The sequence below is a fragment of the Alexandromys fortis genome, unplaced genomic scaffold (genome assembly GCF_014885135.2).
Source record: "Alexandromys fortis isolate MF-2015 unplaced genomic scaffold, M_Fortis_MF-2015_v1.1 scaffold_57, whole genome shotgun sequence".
In the NCBI taxonomy this organism is placed as follows: Eukaryota; Metazoa; Chordata; class Mammalia; order Rodentia; family Cricetidae; genus Alexandromys; species Alexandromys fortis.
The window spans coordinates 1,078,241-1,102,180 of NW_026067941.1; the positions used below are offsets into that span (position 1 = coordinate 1,078,241).

The following is a 23,940-nucleotide window of genomic DNA, read 5'->3' on the forward strand; positions in this document are numbered from 1 at the left end:
TTTGTCATACACTGACAAATTTAGAATCACCTAAAAATTTCTCAGGCAATGGAGCCATGAGTAACAAGGTTTAAGAAGCCCTGACTCGGTGGGCGTTCTCTAACACATCTGTATCCCTGAGATCAGAGGATCTTGGAGAGGGCACAAAAGGGAAAGGAAGGAAAGGAGACTGTGACATCCATGTCTTCACTGAATTGCCCAGATGTTTAGCAAACCTTGGGGAATTCTGTCCCCTCTGGTCAGTCAGGACATGGTAAGTACAAATCACCATGGTGAAAGAGAAAGGAAAGTTTCCTGTGCCAGACGATGCGAGACTGGTCAATGGAGCACGTGGACATGTCTTCCTCACCTCTGGAACATGGGTGTAGGAACTATAGCGCAGGAGGCAGGAGAAGCTCTCTGTGGTTTCAAGTCCAGTCTAATCTACAGAGTGAGAGCCTGTCTAAAAATCAATAAGGAAAATAAATGAGGTACAGTACAGAGTGTTAGACATCCTGTCTAAAGGAGCGATGCGAAGGGGACCTTGAATGGTGTGCATACAGCAAAATGTAGCTTCTCAGTTTGTCCAAGGATAACTATTGGGATGGTGGCGGAAGATTATAGATATAGACACAGATATGAAGATGATGATGATTTTCAAACCTGAACTACCAGGACACTTACTCCAGCCATGGCACAGACTGTCCGGACCTCGGGCTCTTCTGTCATCACCGTAGATATGATGGAGAGTAAAGGATGACTGTGACAAGAATCCGGGCGGGGTTACTGTGATACATATGTACCAGAGAGTCCTACTTTTCTTTGAAAGGTAGAACAGGAGTGACAATTCTCCTGTATTGCGTGCTCTACAGTGGAAAAACCATCCTATTCGGATCTAGCTAAACTGTGTTGGTTAGAAGCCACATCATCTTCAAAATATACATACGCACACACGTGGAGAGAGAGAGAGAGAGAGAGAGAGAGAGAGAGAGTTATCAGGCTCTCCGAGCTTTTGTTCCCACCCTTCTCCACAGTCAACCCATGGTTCCTTCTTCCCCCATAAGTGTGTGTCTGGGAATAGTGCCGTGTTCCCAGCTGAAGAATGTGTCAACATGAAGACATGTCACTTATTTTTCAGAACCCAGGAGAACTGAACATTGTCTGACAACCAGGACGCCCGGGGCAATGGATTCTGACTGGATAGATGGCCACACGCTGTGAAAACCATGCAAGAAAATCTCCTGGGCCTTTGCTATGCAGTCTAAGGTTGCCTTGGCAGTAAACCAGGGCCTGAGGCTGAACACAGCAGAAATGGGGTGTTTTCATAACTCTCTCTGCTGGATACAAGTGAGCATATTCAAGTGTGTAGATGCCACACACACTGAACACACCTCTCTGGTCTCCAGTGAACCATATCAGCTTTGGGACTCATTGCAGGAGAACATTAGCTGATCGTGTCCTATGATACTTGGCACAGTATCCATTCTAAGTACTTAGAGTGGTTAGTCACTGCCAAGAATCTCCTGCGTTCTCTCTCCTAAAGCCACAGTTAAAGCCCTGGGTAGAAAACCAGAAATAAAAAGCCAATCAGCATACCTATGGTCTGGGGGAACATTATCTGTGTCACCTCTGCATGTTCTGTAGAAATAAAGTACACTTGCAAGCTGACACTGGCAAAATAAATGGCCAAACAGCCCAGATTGGTTGTGCAGACATAGTTGCTAAATCTAGACTCTTGGGGGAATCCTTGAGGCTTCCAAAATGGAAGGAATCCCTATAAATATTTGAAGTCCCTTTTCAAGAGACTTCTTGAGAGAGAGAGAAAGAGGGAGAGAGAGAGAGAGAGAGAGAGAGAGAGAGAGAGAGAGAGAGAGAGAGAGAGAGAGGANGAGAGAGAGAGAGAGAGAGAGAGAGAGAGAGAGAGAGAGAGAGAGAGAGAGAGAGAGAGAGAGAGAGAGAGGATGGATGTGGTAGGAACAGCCACCTGCTCTTCCACTTGGTCACAAAACCCCAAGGATTGCCAAAGCCAGGACAAAACAGATGTGACAATAACCAAGAGGATCAAGTGCATTGGTCCAGTTCAGGGTGGCAAGAAGCAAGACTAACAAGTTTTAGGTCTGGAGAGCAGGGAGTAACTTTCCGCAACATCATAGATGCTCCTACCAACTGAACAATTAATATATGTCAAACAGTGTACACACTGGTTCCCATGTGTGCCATTTCATTGTCACAGTAGTCCTTAATGTATTAACCTTTCGGTGATAAAGAGATTGGATAGCAGAGGAGGTAAGTAACATACTTAAGGACACAGCCAAAGAAGCTAACATGCCAATAAATGACAGTAGTCTTCCTCGGGTACCCAAAACTATAGATAGTGCCGAATGCCATATATATTGCTTATTCCTATGTGTATAGTGCTGAATACCATATATACTTTTTATTCCTATATGTATTGTGCTGAATACCATATATACTGCTTATTCCTATATGTATAGTGTTAAATACCATATTACTGTTTGTTCCTATAGGTACATGCATCCCCACGATAAGCTTTAATTTAAAAACAAGTCACAATGAGTGATTTTAATAAAAAACAATGTGGTCTATACTATGACGAATATAGTATAAATATGGAAATCTCCCTCTCTCCCTCAATATCTAATTGTAGTGGCTCACTCTACTTGTGATTGTGTGATTTCTATGGGACGAGAGGATGTGAAGTTAAAAATGTGTAGGCACTGTGTAATGGCCTTAGCCTACTACTTAAGCATTGTTTGAACACAAGTCCTGCAGTACCATGAAAACCGTAACGAGACAGCCCTGAGTAATGGGCAGGTAGCATGCGCAGTGCAGATGCAATGCACAGAGATCACTGGTGTCCTGGGAGAGACTAACCTGGAGGCACGGGACGTCACCATGCTGCTCACAACGGTGCATGATTTTAGACTCGTGAGCTTCTGGAAGGCTCCATTTAGTGTACTGACTGTAAGTAGCAGAAACTGTGGCTGGGGAAACCCCGAGATAAGGAGAACTAATGTGGCTACTTCAGCTTTCCACTTTAACTCACACTCATCCGGAGCAGTGTGATCACACACACACACACACACACACACACACACACACACACACACACAGAACTGGTGAACTGGGGGTGGAAAGCTTCCTTCAGAGCCTACACTTAGCGTTCCAGCCGCACTGTCTCAGCAGGCATTACTGGATTTGTTAATGAACATGAGGGATGTTAAGAAAAATTTCTCATTGGAAAGTGATGTCAAAGACAGATGATCGGTTAGAAGTGGCTTCCAGGAATCTTTGCCCTCTGGCAAGCTCGGAGTCCTTTGTGGCTCTGTTCTTATCTAGGGCTCCCATTCTGTCTGCGTCCCAGTCTTCAGAGCAGTCTAGTGGCCCACAGAGCCACTAGAACAGCGGTTCTCAACCTGTGGGTCATGTAGGGCACTTTCACAGGGGACGCCTAAGACCACTGGAAAACATAGATATTTATACTACAACTCATAGCAGTAGCAAAATTACAGTTATGAAGTAGCAATGAAAATAATTTGTGGCTGGGAGGTCACCACAGCATAAAAAACATTCGCAGCATTAGGAAGGTTGAGAGCCACTACCCCAGAAGATGGATTGTAGTGGTATTTCATTTGTATTTTAATAAATAAAGCTTGCCTGAAGATCAGAGAGTAAAACAGCCACACTAGTCCGTCATACTTACCAGGCAGTGGAAGCACACACTTTAATATTAAGATTTGGGAGACAGAGGCAGATAGGTCTCTTTGAGTTCAAGGCTACCCTGGGCTACACAACATCAGTGCAGAAACAGATCCAGGTGGTGGTGGCTCACAACTTTAATGCCAGTACTAGAGAGGAATATAAACTGGGATGAGACAGGAACTCGTTCTCTCAGTCTGAGGATTTCTTAGAGGTAAGAGCTCTCTGGTTGTTTGGCTGGTTTGATTTCCTGGTCTTCAGATTGAACCCCAATATCTATAGCTGGGTTTTTATTAATTGTGCCACCATGAATGGGAACTGCATCCAAAGTGCTGCTGCCTCCAGCTCAGATGAACTCACCAGAGTCGCCATGGCAGTGCATTGCAAACGCTCTTCTATGTAGATGACACAGAAAAGGGTTTTGCCTCATTCCAGGGCCCTAAGAAGGGAACTCTGCATGCCCTCTGAGTGTGCTGCATGGCAGGGTTGGAGGTACTTGCTACCTTAGCACTCTCTCTCCTACTAGAACAACTGGGACTGACAGACAGCAGGCCCTCCCTCACCTGTAGAGTGGGGTGGACCCGATGGCTGACAAAGGCTGGGAGGAGAGGAAACAGTGAGTTCGTAATCTGTAATCTGCTTTCGGTAGCAGGTAGCACAAGAGGAGACCTGCAGCTGTCACTTACCTGTCATTTCAGAAAACAATCTGTCCCTGCAGTGGTGTTGGCATAAGTCAAGCTGCACCCACGGGCCTGTCTGCCTCCAGAGTCTATGCTGGGTCCTTGGCAGCCCACCATTTCCCAGACCTCGAGAAGGTAACTCAATGGTTATTCATCAAACTCAGAAAGCATGCTCTCCAGGATATGTCCAGGCAAAGGGTTCTGTCCTTGATGCTAGGCTTTTCACATTTTTACAGTAATTTGAATGAAGACTGAGAATCACATTTATCAAACTTGCAGATGACAAATTCCAAGACTTGGGAAGGTCAAATGAGATAAGAGTAGTCACATGGTATTACAGTAAGGTTCAGCCCACTGATGGAGATGGCCCACAGTTGGGGGCAATTTGTCAAAAAATGGTCCCTCCACCCCAAATTAAATGTGATAAAAAAATAAGCTCAGGTTTTAAATTTCAGACACACACACACACACACACACACACACACACACTTAAAAAACACCAGACTGCAGAGGATCATGTAAAACATATGTAAAATGAAGGTGGGCAGAGCTGCTCCTAATTCCTAAAGCCTCTGGCCAGCAGCCTGCTGTGCATGTGACTTTGACCCTTGCCTTTGCTATACTCACCTGCTGCACATTGTAACTGGCCAATCAGAGGCAGAGTCATAAGAGAACGAGCCTGCCTAACCACTAACGGTGTTGGGATGTTCCCATCATCCCCTGCAAAGGCTCACAACTTGCCAGCCCCGCCAGGATGTTTGACTCAGACAAGACAGATAGGAAGTGAGTTGGCAAAAGCCTGCCATTTGATAGTTTCTTCACAGAAGAGAAAAGGAGTGGGGAAGGGAAGGGATGAAAATAGGTAAGCAGCTGCCAAGGGCAATTGCGTGTGCCCTCAAAGAAAGACATTTATTTCCTGGACTTTTACAGCCATGCTAGAGTTCTCGTTTTTCAAAAGTATTTATAAAAGCTCAGAATTTTCCAGCCCAAGACAACAGGAAATCAGCCTGGTTTCATGTTTTCATTACGGAAAGGAAGAATTAGCAGCTCCTCGTGCTTCCCATGGGATATGGTAAGTTGGTGATGAAGCTCCAACTAACTAAATGCCACTAACCGTCCACTGGGAAGTAAGGATGACTAAATGGAATGAACACACTAACACTAACACGTAGGCACCTCCATATGCAGACTTCCCCCATGAAACTGCTTCCCGCTTCCTGCGTACTCATTTGCTTTCCAGTGGTTAGTGTCCTCTAACCATCTGGACACTCAAACACCCCTCTTTAAACTAGGCAACTTGGGAGGTTGAGGCAGGAGGCTCACTGGGAATTCAAGGCCAGACTGAGCTATATCGCAAAGTCCCGTCTTTAAAAAATAATTTAAAAAAAAAGACAAAACAAAAACCACTTCTCTTTTGAAGATCAGAAAACCTAGTGAGTATGCGGAGAGAAAGAAGGAAATTAAACATTATGTTGGGTCCAGCGGGAATTATAAATGTGTGTAAGAAGACGGTTGCTCTCAAGAAATGTGCAATTAAGAAAATGGAAATACCCAAAATAAAGTCAATAAATTGCAATTTACCAGAAAACTCTTGGCAGCCTGACATTGCAGAGAGTCTCTAAGTAAGCTACGGCTGCCACACGAAAATGACTGGACCCAGGAAATGGTTGGAATGTAAGCGCATTTAAAACCTTGGTTAGCCAATTAAAGTCTCTCCCGTGCCTGGCAATATTTTAAAGTTTGCAAATAGAAGTATTAGGTGAAAATGCCATTCTTTCAAAACAATATGTGCCGGGGAAATTTTATTTGACAGTTGCAGACTCCGTTTTCTATATTTGGTTGTGTGATATGTCTTAGACTTTTACTCTGGCTCTCTTGAACACACCAACCCAGGCCTCATCAAATTAAAACTGAGAGCAATTACATCACTGTAAATCCTAATGCAAATAAAATAGTATTTCACTGCATAATGACAGCCAGTAACATAAACACGGTTTATACAAATTATTTAATGAGTCTGTTTCTAAGTATTTGCCAAGAAAGGCCAGTCTTGTTTAAGCCATGGAAGGAGGACTGGAGAGGAATGGAATGAGTAGGAGCCGTTCCTGCAAAGAGGGCCGGGATCAGCAGAGCTTGCTCTCTCTAATTCCACCCAACACACAGTTTGGAGCTCACCCTCAGCCTGGAGACTTTCATCCAGCTTGACACTATGTAGGCGGCTGGCATGTTGAATCTCAAGCATGTGATGCCTCCTTTCTTGTCTTCTCGTTTGACCAGGTGACGGGTTGCCCCTCTGCGGCTATCTAATAGCCTGTCGGCCAATGAGAAGGCAGTGCAATTAGAGGGGGAGCAATGGAGACCCATACCTTTGTCACAGGGTTGGAGAGAGCTGTGGCTAAAATTCAGATCCCTCATTGTAGGTTCTAGAGGCACCGCAGCAGGGCTGGGGAGACACGTGTGTAGGGAGAGCTGGGTGTGGCCACAGCTCTCCTTCCATCCCCACCAGAAGCCCTGCGGTGAGATTACTTCCCTTCCCGGGGTCTCCAGGCATGCTCTCTGCCTCCAGAAAGGGAAGAGTGTACTTGCAGATAAACCTGGAAAACCACTGACTGCTCCAAGGACAGACGTGCAGCCACGTTGGGAGTTAACATACTGAGAAGAGCGCAGCATGCACAAAACTGGATACAGAACTGTGAGTAAAGATGAACAGAACTATCGAAAGGGGAGTGCCCCAAAACATGGCCTGTGCCCCCACCCCACTCCTGTTCTACCTCCATTCTGTGAGGAAGCCTGGAGGTCAGTCATGTTTAGCATCAACCATAAACAACCTAGCAGAAAGCATAAGCATCATGTCCCCTGGAACTGCACTGAAATTCTGCAGCTACAGGCGGCTTCTGGGATGAACTCTTGGAAGCCCTAGCTCTAAAGAACTGGCAGAACAGTGGTTGTGTTAGTCTGATATCCTGCACTGAACCCACCACTCCTCACCCAAGACTGATCCCTTTCCACGGAGGCACGGGGTGCCCAAAACGGTCTGCATCGACTGCAAGTGGTGTAGGAGTCCTTCTGTATTTGTGTTGAATAAGGAGATTGCCTTGGCCTTTTGATAGGGCAGTCTTAGGGAGGTGGAGTAGACAGAACTGGATGCTGGGAAGAAGGACAGACAGGCAGACACCATGATTCTCCTGTCCGAGACAGATGCTGATTAGACTCATGCTGGTAAGCCACAGTCAAGTGGTGATACACATTAATGGAGATGGGTTAATAAAGATGTGAGAGTTGGCCAATAACAAGATAGAGATAATTGGCCAGGCAGTAATTTAATTAATACAATTTCTGTGTGGTTATTTAGGGGGTTAAGCTAGCCTGGCAGCGGGACGCAGCTCGCTCCTCTGCTGCATCCAAGGAGCTGGGTATTATTTCCTCTCCAAACTCTGCTTAAAGCAAAGAGCCTGTTCTCTCCAGTTCCTGTGCTGAGTCCTCAGAACGGGCACACAGAATCAGAGATCCACTACCAGACCAGTCTCCATGTCTTACGGTGAATAGGGACCACAAAATGGGACAAGAAAGCCTTCCTATAGACTGCTAAGCACATGTCATAGATATATTAGTCAATTTCCCAACATGCTGCAAAGACAAACAACAAACACTGCTTTAATATCTACTAGGTGCCAAGTTCTGCTTGGCATATTAATTCAAATGCCCTCACCATACCTGTGTGAGGTATGGAGCACACAGGGAGCCCCCTGGATGGGCACTGCCTAAAAGGTATTTGAATAATGAAATAATCCTTTAGCACTCTGGACCAAGCCAGACCTGTACAATCAACGTGACTATGTCGCCAGGCTCCTACTGCTAGTAGTAGTGCAGATGATAAGCAACCCAAATCTGCCACCAGCATCTAGAGGTGGTCCCCCATCAGGGACCTCTGTTGAGGCAAAGCTTTATCCCAGACTCCCTGTAGAGAGGAATTGGGGGGGGGGCAGGCCAGAGGGAAACAAAGTTAGTGAGTTTGTTCAGGTAAGTCTGAATGTTAGAGAGTGAGAGAGATGCTTAAGAAATGGATGAAAAGTAAACTAAGCCATGGGTTTACACGTTCTCGAAAGTAGTCAATGAGTAGTCAATGAGCCTTAGTTAGATTATTGTTGCTGTGATGAGACACCATGACCGAAGGATATAGGAGAGGAAAGGGCTTATATAGCTTACACTTCCACATCATGGCTCAGCATCAAAGGAAGTCAGGACAAGAATTCAAGCAAGGCAGGAATCCGGAGGCAGGAGCTGATGCAGAAGCTGTGAAGGAGTGCTGCTTACTGGCTTGCTCCTATGGCTTGATCAGTCTTGTTCCTAATAGATCCCAGAACCACCAGCCCAGGAATGGAACCAACTAAATCAATCACTCATTAAGAAAATGATCTACAGTCCTGCTTACAGCCCCATCTTATGAAGGCATTTTTTTTAATTGGGGTTCCCCTTCTCTGATGACTCTAGCCTGTGTCCAGTTGATATAAAATTAGCAAGCACAGTTGTCTTCACCATGGCGGTATGTATGTATATGTGTGTGTATGTATGTATATGTATGTGTATGTATGTATGTATGTATGTATGTATGTATATAATCTTGTAGCTTTTTATGTTACATTCTTACATAATTTACAATAAGATTGAAATCCCATCTTAAAAGTTAAATGAAAATATATGATCTGTTTTAGTTCTTTTTCCAACTTTTGCTTTTGTAAATGAAATCATACATGGTTTTACAAGTAGCATCATTTGAATTTAGGGATAAGAGTGGACACTCAAGGGCACAAACATTCTGACCCTAAATAAGTGTAATCTATTGTTTTCAACATTCTTGTTTGAGATATCTTTAGGAAAACTCACAGTATCTCTGTAGGCAATTCTGGCTTTATCAGTTGTGTTCAAGTGTCTTGGCTCTCAGCAGGAAAGGGAAAGAAGACCCCAGAATGAAAAGCTTCTCCCTCTCCACATGGCCCCCTAATTTTCCCTGTCTTTTTATCATACCTCACTATCACTCAGGATGTTGGTCTAGATAAACAAGTCATTATCTCTGAGGGTAACGGCCAAACTCTGTCATCTCTTAGGTTGATGAAACTCCTTCACTAGACCATAGTATTTTAAAAGTGGCCCTGCTGACGTGGAGAGGGGGACATGCACCAAGAAACCGAACAAAAAAAATGAGCAGAAAAAAAAAGGCCTCTCATTCTCCATTGCCCTCTTTTTGCCCAGGCTTGCTCCTTAATAATGTGGGTACCACTCAACCTCCCAGGACTGTCATTTTTCCCCACTGGAAAATAGTGGGACTCTCTGAAAACTAGGTGGATGCCAGGGGTATTGTAAGAAACATCTCAAGTAAACCGTTCAAGACAGCATTGCACAGAAGACCACTTCCTAAATATAACCCCAACAGACACTGAGAGAAACAATTAATAAATGGGACCTCCTGAAACTGAAAAGCTTCTGTAAAGCAAAGGACACAGTCAAAAAGACAAAATGACAGCCTACAGAATGGGAAAAAATCTTCACTAACCCCACATCAGACAGAAGTCTGATCTCCAAAATATACTTGGTCATCAAAAGAATAAATATTCCAATAAAAAATGGAGTACAGATTTAAACAGAGAACTCTCAACAGAGGAATATAAGATGGATGAAAGACACTTAAGGAAATGCTCACACCCTTAGTCATCAGAGAAATGCAAATCAAAACAACTCTGAGATTCCATCTTACACCTGTAAGAATTGCCAAGATCAAAAACACTGATGACAACTTATGCTGGAGAGGTTGTGGGGTAAAGGGAACAGTTCTGCATTGCTGGTGGGAATGCAAACTGGTACAGCCCCTTTGGATGTCAGTGTGGTGATTTCTCAGAAAATTAGAAAACAACCTTCCTCAAGACCTAGCAATACCACTTTTGGATATATATCCAACGGATGCTCAATCATGCCACAAGGACATGTGCTCAACTATGTTCATAGCAGCTTTGTTTGTCATAGCCAGAACCTAGAAACAACCTAAATGCCCATCTAATGAAGAATGTATAAGGAAAATATGGTACATTTACACAATGGAGTACTACACAGCAGAAAAAATATAGACATCTTGAAATTTGCATGTAAATGAATGGAACTAGAAAACATCATTTTGAGTGAGGCAACCCAGATCCAGAAAGAAAATCATATGTACTCACTCATAAGTAGTTTTTAAACATAAAGCAAAGAAAACCAGCTTACAATCACAATCCCAGAGAAACTAGACAACAATGAGGACTCTAAGAGAGACTTACATAGATCTAATCTACATGGGAAGTAGAAAAAGACAAGATCTCCTGAGTAAATTGGGAGCATGGGGATCTTGGGAGAGGTTGAAGGAGAGGGGAGAGGCAAGGAGAGGAGCAGAGAAAAATGTAGAGCTCAAATACACACACACACACACACACACACACACACACATAAATGCAAAACTCCACATGTGGGTCTTCCTTGTTTACCAAGCTGCTGCTAGATCCCAAAGTGAGCTTGTAAAGCCCATGGTCACAGAGTTAAAACAGCATGGGCAAGCAGAGGAAGGTCAAGTCACTGGTCTCTGATCCCCTCCACCCTGACTCCCTACATCCTTCAGTTCACTATATCCAGACAGGAAAGCACCACTGCTATCCTGATCTGTACTCCAGCCCCATCTCCATCTAGAAACTTCTGCTTTATCAAGGATCTCACTTGCCACCAGCTGCTCAAGTTAGCCACCTATAAGGGATCCCCAGGTCCCCTTCCCTTATTTTGTTGCTAATATCTTTACCACCATAGCTACCACCATTAACTCTAACTCCTACATACCTCCTTTCCCACTTTTCCCACTGACTTTTTTCAGCCCCTGCTCAGGAATCCCCAGGTTGTCAGAGTTACCTTACTTCCAACTGGTCTCCACATGCTCCCCATTGAGGCCTTTCTACAAGAGGATCTGATCAGACTGACTCTCTTCTTTGGAATACCCCAAAGCTCGACCTCCAGGGCAAATCCCTCCCTGGGACACTTATGCTGTTCTTGGCCTGGCTTCTACACACCCCTTCCCACTTGGTCTTGAACTTGGTCAATTTCATATGACCCCATGGATGCACTCATACCCTCTCTATGCCTACCTATGCGCTCTCCTCTACTTCAAGCCTCTCTTCGTATGCTCACTGTTCAACTGACCCTTCAAACTCAGTTCACTTCTCCTCCTGCCAAGGGTCATCTCTATGTCCTTCTTCTCATATTTGGACACATGCCCACCTATGATCTCATCATGCCTCCACCATTACCATGGTTCATTTAGATTCCGTTCACACCATGCTATATTCATAATCCACTGTTCTCTACAGACAGTAAAGAGGCCCTTTCCTCTGCAAATCAACCCTTCCATGGGTTCTGGCAGTGTCGTAGGTACTCAACAGACACTGGCTGAATGGATGACTGATAGAATAGTTGGTAGAATCTCCTATAACGTCACAGCGAACTTCTCTAGCTAAAATAAGTATATTTGGATGGAGTACAGTGAAATCTGGGAATGTAGGGAAATCTTGCCCCCTTCCTTCTCCAAAGTCCCCAGCTCAACCTACAATAACCAACTCTCCCACCCACCCTGCAGAGGCCCCCTCTTTTCTGGTGTTAAGCATCCCAGTGCACTTTCTCCTGCTGTCCCAATTGCATTGTTCTTTCTGGCCTTGGTCAAATAGCTTTAATCCTTTATAGCTCTTTACCAGAGCAGCAAACATGGGGAGATGCTAAAGGACTCATGGAGAGAAGCCTAGCTCCACCACTCTCTTTCTTGATTTTCTTTGACCTTGTGTGTAAACAGACCCTGGTTTCTGAAGCCAGGCCTTTAATATGTCTGACCATATTCATCCTCCTGGGCTGCAGGTGGGGGACAGAAGGGCTTATCCCTGGCTTCAAAGAGAGAGAAATAGAGGTATTGCCCAGACAGAAGTGACTGGAGAATATTCCGCAGACTTGGGATTAGAAGCTAGGCCTCTCTATTCCCTGACCAGTACATTCAATTGCTCTGAAAATGAAAACCACAGGATTATTTTTTGCAGGAGAGGGGGAAAAAATCAGCCTGGAGAGGCTGTAGTCACATTTCCGACAAGCTCCAGTCGGGGGACCCTGTAACTTACATAAATGACTTCTAATTAGACCACAGTTGACAACTACTGCATGACAGTCTGTGCCGCTTCCTCAGTGTTCTCTTCGTCGATTGTCTGTGCTCATCTCCCAGAAGGAAGACTCCAATATGGCTCAAGCAGGGAAACAAGCCACAGGACACCACCTACAGCAGCCCCCATGTCCCCTTCCTTGGGACTTAGCATGGGTAGGGCCAAAGAGAAACTGATGAATAGTCCCCCTGCCCCGTGGGCCTAAGCCCCTCTCCCATCTGCCCTCTGCTGTGTCCCTGCAAATAGGATTCCTACTTTAAGGGTGGGGAGAGAGAGAGAGAGAGGAGAGAGAGAGAGAGAGAGAGAGAGAGAGAGAGAGAGAGAGAGAGAGAGAGAGAGAGAGAGAAGAGTTTATAAGGAAGAAATGAAGTGATACTTTCGCAACACGGCTAGGAATCAATACAAGCTGCTGTCGGGCTTCCCATCAAAGGATGGCTGCCACACTTACTTCTCCAAAGTCAAGAGCAGCAGAGCTCCAGTGCTTGACTCACAACTGCTTCATCAGAGCGAGATTGCTTAAATTTAAAACTCACTGCAGTTGGGTTTGAACTCAGCTGGGACTTGATTTATGGCTAATTCATTTCCCCGATTCCTATAATTCTAAACTCAGTCACCAAACAGTTTAATGCTGATAGAATCACCAGTGCAGCGCTTTATGAATGGGTCTCAGGGGAGTTTTGTTAGTAAGTGTGTGTTAGCAACCATTATTCACTCTGCATTGGAACTAGGTGTTCAGGTGGAAGAGACTGTAGGCCCAACAGTTGGGCAAGCAGGCTATCGGTTGCTGTCCCTAGGTAATCCAAAGCCAAATACCACTTGGAATGGTACCCTTGTCCATGCAAAACACAACTCTCCTTCCAAAGAATGCAAGAGATAGTTTATATACATTGAGCCAAATATGAGTGGTTGTGGTCGAGGATCACAGACTTGTGTTGCCTCAGTTAACATGACCCATCATGGAAAATGGTTTCATGAAGTACTATGAACACAAATCAAAAAGCAGATATAAATTAACACATTTACCAAACACTGAGACCATGGGCAGGTGGGTACAGCAAGTGGGGAAACTCTGCTATAGGTTTCAGATGCTATCTGCTGAAATCCTTAGCTTTGGGGCTGATGGAAGCTAATGGCTTCTCAAGAATATGTTCTGAATGTTTTATCTGGTAATCAAAAGAATGTTAAGTCAGATCCAGGGGTGAGCAATAAATATCTACTACAAAGACTAAAGATAACCCAATGTGATTTTGGTTCTCCATCTGCAATGTTCTGACTCTCTGAAATCATGAAGTTCCAACCAACCAAACTACAGAATCTCCAGGACCTTCTGTTCAATCCACCCCTCCTCACACACATGCGCACACTATTTACCTATCTAAAATGAATAACCGGTGGTTAAAAATGATTCCTATAGGAAATATAATCTCTGGGGCACTATTTCATGATTAAGGCCATGAATTCATAGTCAAATCACAAACCTTCATTCCCCTTTAGAGTGGCAAAGGCTCCCCCAACACATCTCAGGAGGAAATTGGTTTCAACTATTCAAAATTTAGGGAGATGTGTCTTAATAATGCAAATCTCATTTGTCAATTTGATAAGGAACATTTCCCTTGGTCAGTTCTTCTGAGGTCTGTTCTTCCATGAGAGTTGCTGAGGAAAAGGTGAATGTCATTACTTACATGTTCTGCAAACATTCACCTTGGTCAATGATGTGCTCTGTCATCTACCAGAGCTGCATTCACACTTCCCAAAGCAAACCCTGCACCCTGCACCTGCCTGCAGACTGTGTGGCCATGCTCAGAGAAGTGGTGTAAGAATTCAGTCACTTCTGGGCCCTTCAAAAGCATTTGACAGGGACAAGAGATGGGCAGAATCTCTGAAAGATGGACCCCACATGTCTTCACTTAGCTAGGACAGTGAATTCCTCTTCCTAGTATGCTCTCCTCCAAGTTGACCTTGAACTTAAAAACATCCCATGGAAGGACACTATCTACGAAAATGTTGCTGCTGCCTTTGTCCCCCTCCTCCCCCTTCCCCTTCTCCCTCCCATTCTCCTCCTCTTTCTCCCCCACTCTTCTAGTTATGGAACAAAGCCACCACCTTGCACATGCTAAGCAAATACTCTACCACTGAACTATATCCCCATCCCAAAAATGTTTTCTACCAAACAGAACTTTTATTCCAGGGGATGTCAGCAGGTGTATATACATCAACACAAAGCAACCCACTGCCAGATAAACAGTAAAACACATGGTTAATAATATACAGGCTTCTCTTTAATACATTTGCTAGAATTTTGAGATGGAGAGGACACAGGAGAAGGTATCTGCAGAACTTTCTTGGTCATGTAATTTTTTTTTTAAGTGGGACATGAGAAGGGGACATTCAGTGGACTCAGCTCTGGATAAATTAGCTTGGCCATCCCTCTCCGTCCATCAGCATCTAACCTACAGTAAGCTTCACTCAGAGAGTGATACTTTGATTCTACGCCCATCAACATGAAGAGCCCACCACACCCTATCCACCTCCATCCTGCGCATTCAGCAAGCATTTACCAATCACCTCAAAAAGATACCCTCTGGATTTGGCTGAGTATAAAAGAAGTATTAAATAGTTCCTCTCAGTCTAGGACATCAGGAAATATAGTCATCCCTTGGCATCTGCAAACAATTTGTTCCAGGACAGTTCCACACTCCATGGATGGAAAAAAAAAAAAAAAACCCTCCGCAGATACTCAAGACTGTTATATATAATGATATAATACTTGCCTGCATGCAGCATAGGCCTATCCTCCTGTATACTTTAAATCATCTGCCGATGATTTATAACACTAATACAATGGAAATGCTATGTAAATGGCCATTAGGCTGCATTGTGCAGGGAAGTAAGAACAAGGAGAAGAGTCTCTTCACATGCAGCAGCAATATGATTGCTTTTAATATTTTCAATGCACAGTTAGTTGAATCCACAGATGTGGAGCCCATGGATACAGAGAGCAGGTTGTACATGATTTCAATTGTCATCCCTGCCCCTGCCGGGCAACAGCCCCTTTGTCATCGTGGAAAAGAACGAATGGAGTTCCTGATTGCACAAGATGTGCTTTCTAGCACGGGTGGGGCGCAGAACGCTCAGGAAGACTAGGCTGCAAACCCGGGTCTCTCTGCCAGTGAGCTGCTCACATGCATCAGTAGTTAAAAGCAAGTACATCTAGGGAAGGAAGACAGGTCAGCCTCTAATAGGGAAGTGAGGAGAGAGAGAGAGAGAGAGAGAGAGAGAGAGAGAGAGAGAGAGAGAGAGAGAGAGAGAAAGAGAGAGAGAGAGAGGAGAGAGGTCACAAACACAGTGTGATCATTGAGCCTTTGTCCAAATTGACCTGAGAAGGCCTTCAAAGTGCGAGCGTTTCCAGAAACAAATAAATAAACAATAAACTTCAGAGGGAACAGGGCTGGTTAAAAGCAACAACTTAAAGTTAAAGAAAACTTTATGCAGAACTATCATCTCTTGCACCACCCTTCAGTGCTTACAACAGGACTCAGAAGTAGCGGGGGGGGGGGGGGGACAGATCTCAGGCTTCTGCCCCTGCTTTCCCAGCAGCTGTGGTATCTGCTCATGAGCCTGGAACGCCCCAGGTAATGCTGGAAAGCGCTTCAGGGGGCTAACCCAGCTCAATGTCAGGGAAATGTCTTGATACCTGTCCAGTAACTCTTCTTTTTGATAATATGACCAACTCAACAATTTTATCAGTATTAGCTCATTATAAACCATACAATAATTTCACTGTCAAGAGCAAAAACAATGTAGTAATAGCCCCAGGAATGCCAGCACTCATTCTTAATGTGGTTTCAGTGGGGGCTGTGAGTTGGGTGACCTGCAGTGTGGTTGGCAAAGGCTGCCACAACTCTATGAATCTAGGGAGTTCTTTACTAGAGAATTCCTTCCCGTCTCTCTGTCTAGACCCTGAAGCCACACAGTCCTTACATGAGGCTCAATTGATGCATTTGCCCTCATCTGTCTTATCTCACCCTGTTGTAGAGTATTTGTAACTGTGTGAAGATATACTGCTGTGATTGGTTTAACAAAGGGTTGAACAGCCAATAGCAGGAGGTATAAATGGGACTTTCAGACAGAGAGAGAGAGGAAGAAGGAGATGAATCGAGGCACACAAGAGATGACATGGAGGCATAGATGGAGTTAGACATGCAGAATGGGACAGAGGCAAGAGTCACATGCTAGATTGTAGATTAATAAAAAGATTGGATTAATTTAAGATATAAGAGCTGGTGGGACAAGTCTAAACTAAGGCCAAGCTTTCATAATTAACAATAAGTCTCCATGTCTTTATTTGGGAGCTGGCTGGCAGGACAGAGAAAGACTCACTACATATGGTGCCTAATATGAGGTGCCAGACATTATGGCTTCTTTTAATGTTTTATTATTCAATAAAGCTTGGGAGTCAAATCCTAGAGGATGAACCTGATTGCTCCACAGAGCGAAAGAGAAAAGGTAACTTAACCTCTTTCCTTCCAGCTTCCCCCTCAAAGCGACCCAGTGACAACTCATACCGGCCCTGTTATCCTAAAGCTCTTACTGCCTTTCCTCCTTCAGAGCCAAGGCCAGACTCCTGTAAAGGCTCCATTATCAGACACAGTAGGAAGAACCATGGAGGTCCATCCCCTGAGCCTCACCATCTCTCCATCAAGTGATGTCCCACCAGCATCTGAGGAAGCTAGGCTGAGATATGGGGCAAGGGGCAAACAGGCTAGGGGGCAAATCCAGGTATCCTCATCTTTGGCCAGAATAATACTGTTTACACTTATGGTCACTAGAATTTCATATAATATTTCAGTTGAACAAGGAATTCCTCCACTTTATATTAAATATTTTTAAGCCACCCACTCTAGAACAACCTCTTCATTTTGTAACAGAGTATTGAGACATAAAGTGATCTTTCCGAAAACCACTTTTCCGGTAATGACCAAGCTGAGATTTACATTTTGCTATATCCAATGCCTACTTTTCCTAAAGCACCGGTGGTTATCAAGCAAAAAGAACGTATAGGAATCATGTATGAATCTAAGTATATGTCCACATGCCTGAGAAGTTCTATGACCTTGGAAGGACAATAAGAAAGGTAGAACATGGAGATGGTTCAGCAGACACTGAAGCTAGAGACAGAATTCTGAGGACTGGGAAACCTCGTTGTCACCAGAACCCAAGACTTGGTTATAAAAGTTCAGTTGAAATCATGCAGTCAATAATAAGGTCACAAGAAAACATGAGCTACAGAAATTACTCAGTCAGTCAAGTGTTCAGGATGCAAGCACTTAAGGACCTGGGTTCAATCCCCAGCACTCACATAAAGAAGCCAGACACAACAATAGGCACTGGAATCCAACAGGAAGGGCCTATGACTCGCTGGCCAGCCAGTCCAGCCAAAGTGGCAAGCTCAAGGTTCGGTGAGAGACCCTGCCTCAAAAACTGTAAGGTGGTGATCAACTGGAAAAGCTCTCAGCATTAACCTCTGGCTTCCACATCTACACACAGATAACTGGCACATACATATGAACAAAAAAACACACAGAGAGAGAGAAACCATGTAGGCATTCACATGTACACACACGACAGTGTTTATTTCGTGATAGATTCCAGGGCTACACCACCGTGGAGCATGCTGGTGTGTTACAGCCTGTGAGAAATTCCACAGCAAGAAGCTCATTTAGCTTAACTCATTTAACTTACCTAGTGTCTCAGACTTACTAGACTTGATAAATTTGGTGTGTATGATATCTATTTACACAACCACAGAACGGACTTTGGGGATGTCTGCTCTCTTGTTGGTATTACCTTCAAGAATCAAAACTGAGTTGAAGGGTGAGAAAATGTACCTCCTACCCTCTGCAATGCTGCCACACCACATAGACTGGCTCGATTGAAAACCCAGTGTCAATTGCCAGCACGAGGCTCTACACCCAGGGTGAACAGAAACAGCCCACCACTTCTGCTTTGCTTACTTTCCTGCCTTTTGACCTCTGGGATAAATCCAAGGTCTGATTTGCTTCACCCTCTGGTTCCCAGCTCTTCACTGGCCCAGGAGAAGTGAACTGTACTCTCCCAAGAAGAGTTTCATGGGCTGCGTCAAATGGGAAGCGCTGGCCTGCAGCGAAAGACTTGCAGTAGCTGTAGTTTCAGTGGCCTCATCTCCAAGTGTTCCTCTCCTCCCACTTCATAATGAAAGCCTTTTCCTTGTAAGAACTGGGGAATTGATTGCGTTAGGCTGGGTTCAGTACATTGACTGTGAAGACAAGATCCTCTTAGCTAGTGGTGTGTTTTGTGTTGGGGTGACAAAAACATCCTAAAATCCAATTTGCTGTTGCGAATCCTGGTTCATGGGAAAGGCACCGTGGAGGGGAGTGGATATTCCAGCTGACAGCCCCAGGCTCCTAGGATGCTTCAGAACTCACAGGCACCTGTTGGTTTAAATCTGAGTCCTTTCCGCCTCCCCAACTCTTGCCCCCTCCCACTGGGGGGGGAGTGATAAAATTCTAAGCAAGCCGCTTCTAACCTCCCCGAAGTTTAACAAAACTTTCCATCATTGCACAGTGTAGAAAAGCAAATTACATTGTGCATGGGATGAAAGTCTCTTGTTTGAAAGTTATAGGGAAATCCTAACCACTAGACCCTCTCTTATTCTGTACCTGAGATTACGAAGACCCAAGGGACTGAGTCTGGGGAGCCCTGGTTTTGGGTGGGATAACACCCAGCATAATGCCTAGCTTCTTGGGACCCTACTTGTGTATCTTTTATGTCACAATGTGATTCCTAGCCTGTGCCCACTCCACCTTCTTTTCTTCTTCTATTCTGAATTCCAAATTCCATTCAAGCTGCAGGATTACCCTCCCTGGGCAAGGCTATGGGCAGAAACTTTCACAGAGTATGACATGACCTTGTCCCTGCCTCTGGATCCTAAAATTTAGACCCCCAAGAGCTAGTGAATGAATGAAAGAACAGCTACAGAGCACCACCTGTGAGTGGTGCCATAGCACGAATTTTTGCCCGACAGTGAACTGGCCATCTGTTGCTTAGCAACCTGGGTCTGGGGCATCTTTAACTGTCATCTCAGCCTAAGTTCTCATGCCATCAAAATGGTAAGCCGCAATACCCCACCTTACAGGCTTCAGTGGGAGAGTATGCTTTCCACAAGACCAACAATTTGAAATACTCACTACAGAGAACCAGATCCCTAGAGCTTCCCAAAATCCAGAGCAAAGATGGAGACTCCATTCAGTCCTGCAGCTATGTCTTCTGTGTTTTTCCCAGAGAAAAACAGAGATTTCCAGATCAAGTAACCGTCAACCTCAGAGCTGATCGGTCTACTAGGAAAATCCGTGCAACTTTGCAATCCACTTTCAGCCAAGGAAAATCCCCTTAATTAACAGGGTAATTTGAGGCTCAACAAATAGAACATTTTGCTTGGGGTCGGAGATAATCCAAAGGAGCCATCAGGACCCCCATCACACTCTCCCACTCACTTGGCGAGCAGCTTAGTGACAAGAAGCCAGGTCAGACTGCTCAGCACTGAGACTTGGTTCTACCACTTGGTGGCTATGTGGCTTTGGACAAAGTCCTCAACCTCCCTCATCTCATGTCCTTTGGGAGGATATAGGGACAGTGGTAGCCATTGCCTCTGGATGCTAACGAACACTAAAGGGAGCAACTCCATCTAGAGTATTCAGATGAAGGCAGATCAAAAGGAAGTGATTCATAAGCACCGGCCACTACGATCATCATTAATTAGTACTTATTTTCCATCCCGGGGTTTTCATAAGGGCTAAAGCCAACACTAATGTCCTCACAGCTGTTTCCCTGGGGAGGCTGATCCCATGGGATCATAGGACAGGGTTCCTCACTCAGGACTTCTAGAAGCTATTCTGCTTCTCAGCAAGTGGAGAAGCAGCCTTCTTCTTCTGGAACAAGGCCTCCAGCCGGGAATCAGGACCCCTGCCTGCCTTCCCTTTTAAGATCCGCCTCCTTCCACTTAGGGGCAGAGCCTGCTCCTGTCTCCTTGCTGGCTCCACCTTCCTGTCATAACTAGAATATCTGCCGCCTGGGAAGCAAGGACAGGAGGGGGACCCAGAGTAAGGCAGGACATTGAGAGGGGATCAGGTGGGTGTTGGGGGAGGGAATAGTAAGGACCAGCTTTTAAAGAGACAGCGTCTGCAGGGCTCTGTGTGGACCAAGCCTTACTCAATGGAGCCTCCAGGGCAATTACCCTAATCATGTGCTCTCCCAAACAGCCCTTTGATTTATTAGCACGACGTCTTTTTTAAATGCCGCTTTTAAATATAAATAACACTTAATCATCTAGCTGTCGTTAAATTCATGTTATATTGATTTCGTGGAGTGCAGCAAATTTGAGGGTGAATGGGCTGATGGATACAAGCACAAAGCTGGGAGGCGTCATTCGCAAGCGCAGGGGAGGGAGGGACAGGACTTTGAAGGAGGAGGAAAGGGGGTGTCGCGTGAAAGAAATGAACCCTGCACAACTGCCCAGGGCCTGAGCCAGTTTCCCATTGGCGAGCACGGTAGACAAATAAGAGGCGAGGAGAGAGCGATGCATCCTTTGCAGAGTAATCAAAGTCAAAATCACATCATGGTAGGCTCCCAGTATTGCCGCCGCCCCATCACAGCCAGTCGGAGAGGCACTCCAACAGGTCTCCAGTGTGCATTGTCTGTGCAGTGCCGTCTCTGGTGAGACTGGGCTGGAGCCACTGAGAAATGCCCCCTAGCTGGCTGGGAGGAGAGACGCTTGCTATAATTTCTTCCCATCAAAGCCTGGCAATACCTAGGAGCTCGGAACAGTTACTAACCCATCCCCCTGAGCGCTCTGTCCTAGGTAGGAATGTTGCCACCCTAGAAAGCCCCCCACTTAATTCCCAGCAGCCCTCCTCATGATTAAAAGGATCTGTGGGCCAAGTGGAGGCAGATTCTGCCATGTGGATTTCCCTGTCTGCAGGCAGGAGAAGAGAGACAGGGAAGGCGACCAGAGCAAATTGGCTGCCTAGGAGAAAAATTCCTCCCTGAAACATTTTCAGGGTGGGGTGTGTGTGTGTGTGTGTGTGTGTAAGCAGGATTTAGTGAGCGCAGAGCAGATCATGGGTGAACCATGCCTGCTGTTCACAGAAATGCTTCCAGAACAACTTCCAGCCTCAATAAGGATGACCAAAGATTTGTGTCTGGGCCTCCCCTGGTGCATGCAACTGAGTGTCTTCCAGTGTGGACCAGAGAACTTAATACCCACGGAAGAATAGTGGGGCAAGGATATTGTGGTATACTCCGGGGCTGGGCAAAAGAGCCAGGAAATGAAACATGCACACACACACACACACACACACACACACACACACACACAGTATTAATTGCTGTCTGTCTTTTCCTAGAAACCAATGGTAAGTGCAGAAAGTGTGGGGATTCTTTTGAGCTCCAATACTTAGCTTATAGCCAGCATAATGATAGTTGCCTTGGCTTTAAAATAACAGATCCTGAGGCTGCAAATATTTGAGAAAGGGAAGAGGAGGACAGAGACGTCTGTTGGGGCAGGAGAGATCTGCACCCCAGCTTCCTGCCCTCGCAGGTCCCATGAGGGAATGCCTCTCTGGGACATACTCATTGTCACTGTAGTTTGCTGCTTGTTCCAAACCATGTGCCACAGCCATGCGTATGCATAGACAGGCCCTCCCCATCCACGCACTCCAAGTGTGTGCACGCTATAACGTACCAATGTTTTTCCACAACCCAGGAGTCAGAAGTGGATGCCCCTGGCACCCGTGCTTGGACAAGACTGCATTTGGCAAGGTGCGTGTGTGCAGCTGGATTTGTACACACCCACCATTCTTAAAAAGAAGAGTGTTTCTCCCTGATCCAGGTTCTCATTGTGAGACGCCTTCCTTTATTCCTGCTACCTTTTTCGATCAATCAAAGGACAGCTCACACAACACATAGCAGGCATAAGGCTTCCCTCCTAGGGCATCTGCTCCCCACCACCCCCACCCTTGGTGGGGTCAGGAAAAAAAAGTTTGAAAAATAGGAGAGCTGAGGGTACAAAGAAAGCCCTCTGTGGCTGTACCCCATCATCAGGATTTATAAGACAGTGGAAACCCTGCACCTGCACTTAGTCCCCCTTGTTCAAGAGTCCTTGTCCCTCACCTTCTGCAAGATTCCCAACATATTTCTCCCTTTGGTAGGTTTATGAGACACTCTGAACACATGATCTTATGAAGAAGAAAGAAGTATATCCCATTTTTATCAGGATGCCCCAAAAACACCACAAAGGGATACCTATAGAAGGATAGAAACTTTCTATATGTGTATTCGAGCCTGGAATAATGATGTATTTGAACCTTCTATTCTTCTCCAGGCAAAAATTGAGGCCCCAACGAAGTCTCTCTTAGACTTTAATAGGGGAGCCATGAAAAAGCCCTTTGGAACCCCAACCCCCCTCCCCATCCATTCTAGGAAAAGTTTCAGAATGAGCAGACTCTGAAACTAGGGTGGGGGGGGTGTGGAGCTCTGGGGAAGTACAACTTGAACCATTGACTTCTGGAAAGCAGTTCTGCACGCAGAGGATCTGGACTCTGGGAGACACAGTAGACCCAATACCTTAAAGGACGGGTATGCCAATGTGTTCACGGTCCTTTCTGCCTGGATGTAGAGTCTACATCCATCTCTACTCTCCTCCTAGTTTGCGTTCTCAGACGCATACCCCAAAGACATGTGACAGGTGTTATCGAAAGACACCCGGGGAAACTGCCTCACTTGCACAGAGAAGGATAAGGAAGTGAGAGGTTGGCCACAAAGCTGTGTCCCCAAGCCCTGTCTGTTTGCTGTCTACCAGCAACTAGCAACGTGAATAAGGGTTGATCCTCCTTAAAGGACCGCAGCACCCTCCCTAGACGAGGATCCCTCCTCTAGCTTTGATGTTAAAGCCCCTCCCCGCCTGAAATCCCGGCACATTCCGGGGAAGCAGTGCCACGCTTCGGAAAGGCGTGTGTGCTGCCTTTACTAGCGAAACGCAGAGTCTGTTCCATATGCGCCGCCCTACAGAACTGCAGCCCCGGTGGCTTATGTGGCCTCCTCCCAGGCGCCCGATCACCACAATCTCCTAATCTCTGTCCTTTATATATCTATCTGTATATATCTCTCTGTCTTTATCCTATTTAATAAAAGGAAAGAAAAAAAAATAGAGTGTCCAAAAGCCAAGGGCGCAATTGCACTGGGCGGGTCTCCTAAGACCTCCCATGACTTCTCCTGTTTTGTAAAAACCAGTTAGGAAATGAAAGGAGCTAGAAACA

General features: G+C 45.4%; 1 protein-coding gene across 5 annotated transcripts in view; it reads right to left on the bottom strand.

Moving 5' to 3' along the window:
- Plxna4 (plexin A4) overlaps positions 1-23,940 on the bottom strand; it is a 450,745-nt gene that overhangs the window by 425,747 nt on the left and 1,058 nt on the right. The window contains exon 2 of one of the 5 annotated variants that reach the window (XM_050147954.1): positions 6,555-6,690. The exons of the other annotated variants lie outside the window; for them this stretch is intronic. The gene's annotated coding sequence lies outside the window, so the exon portion shown is untranslated. The remainder of the gene's footprint in view (positions 1-6,554; positions 6,691-23,940) is intronic. 5 annotated transcript variants of the gene reach the window in all.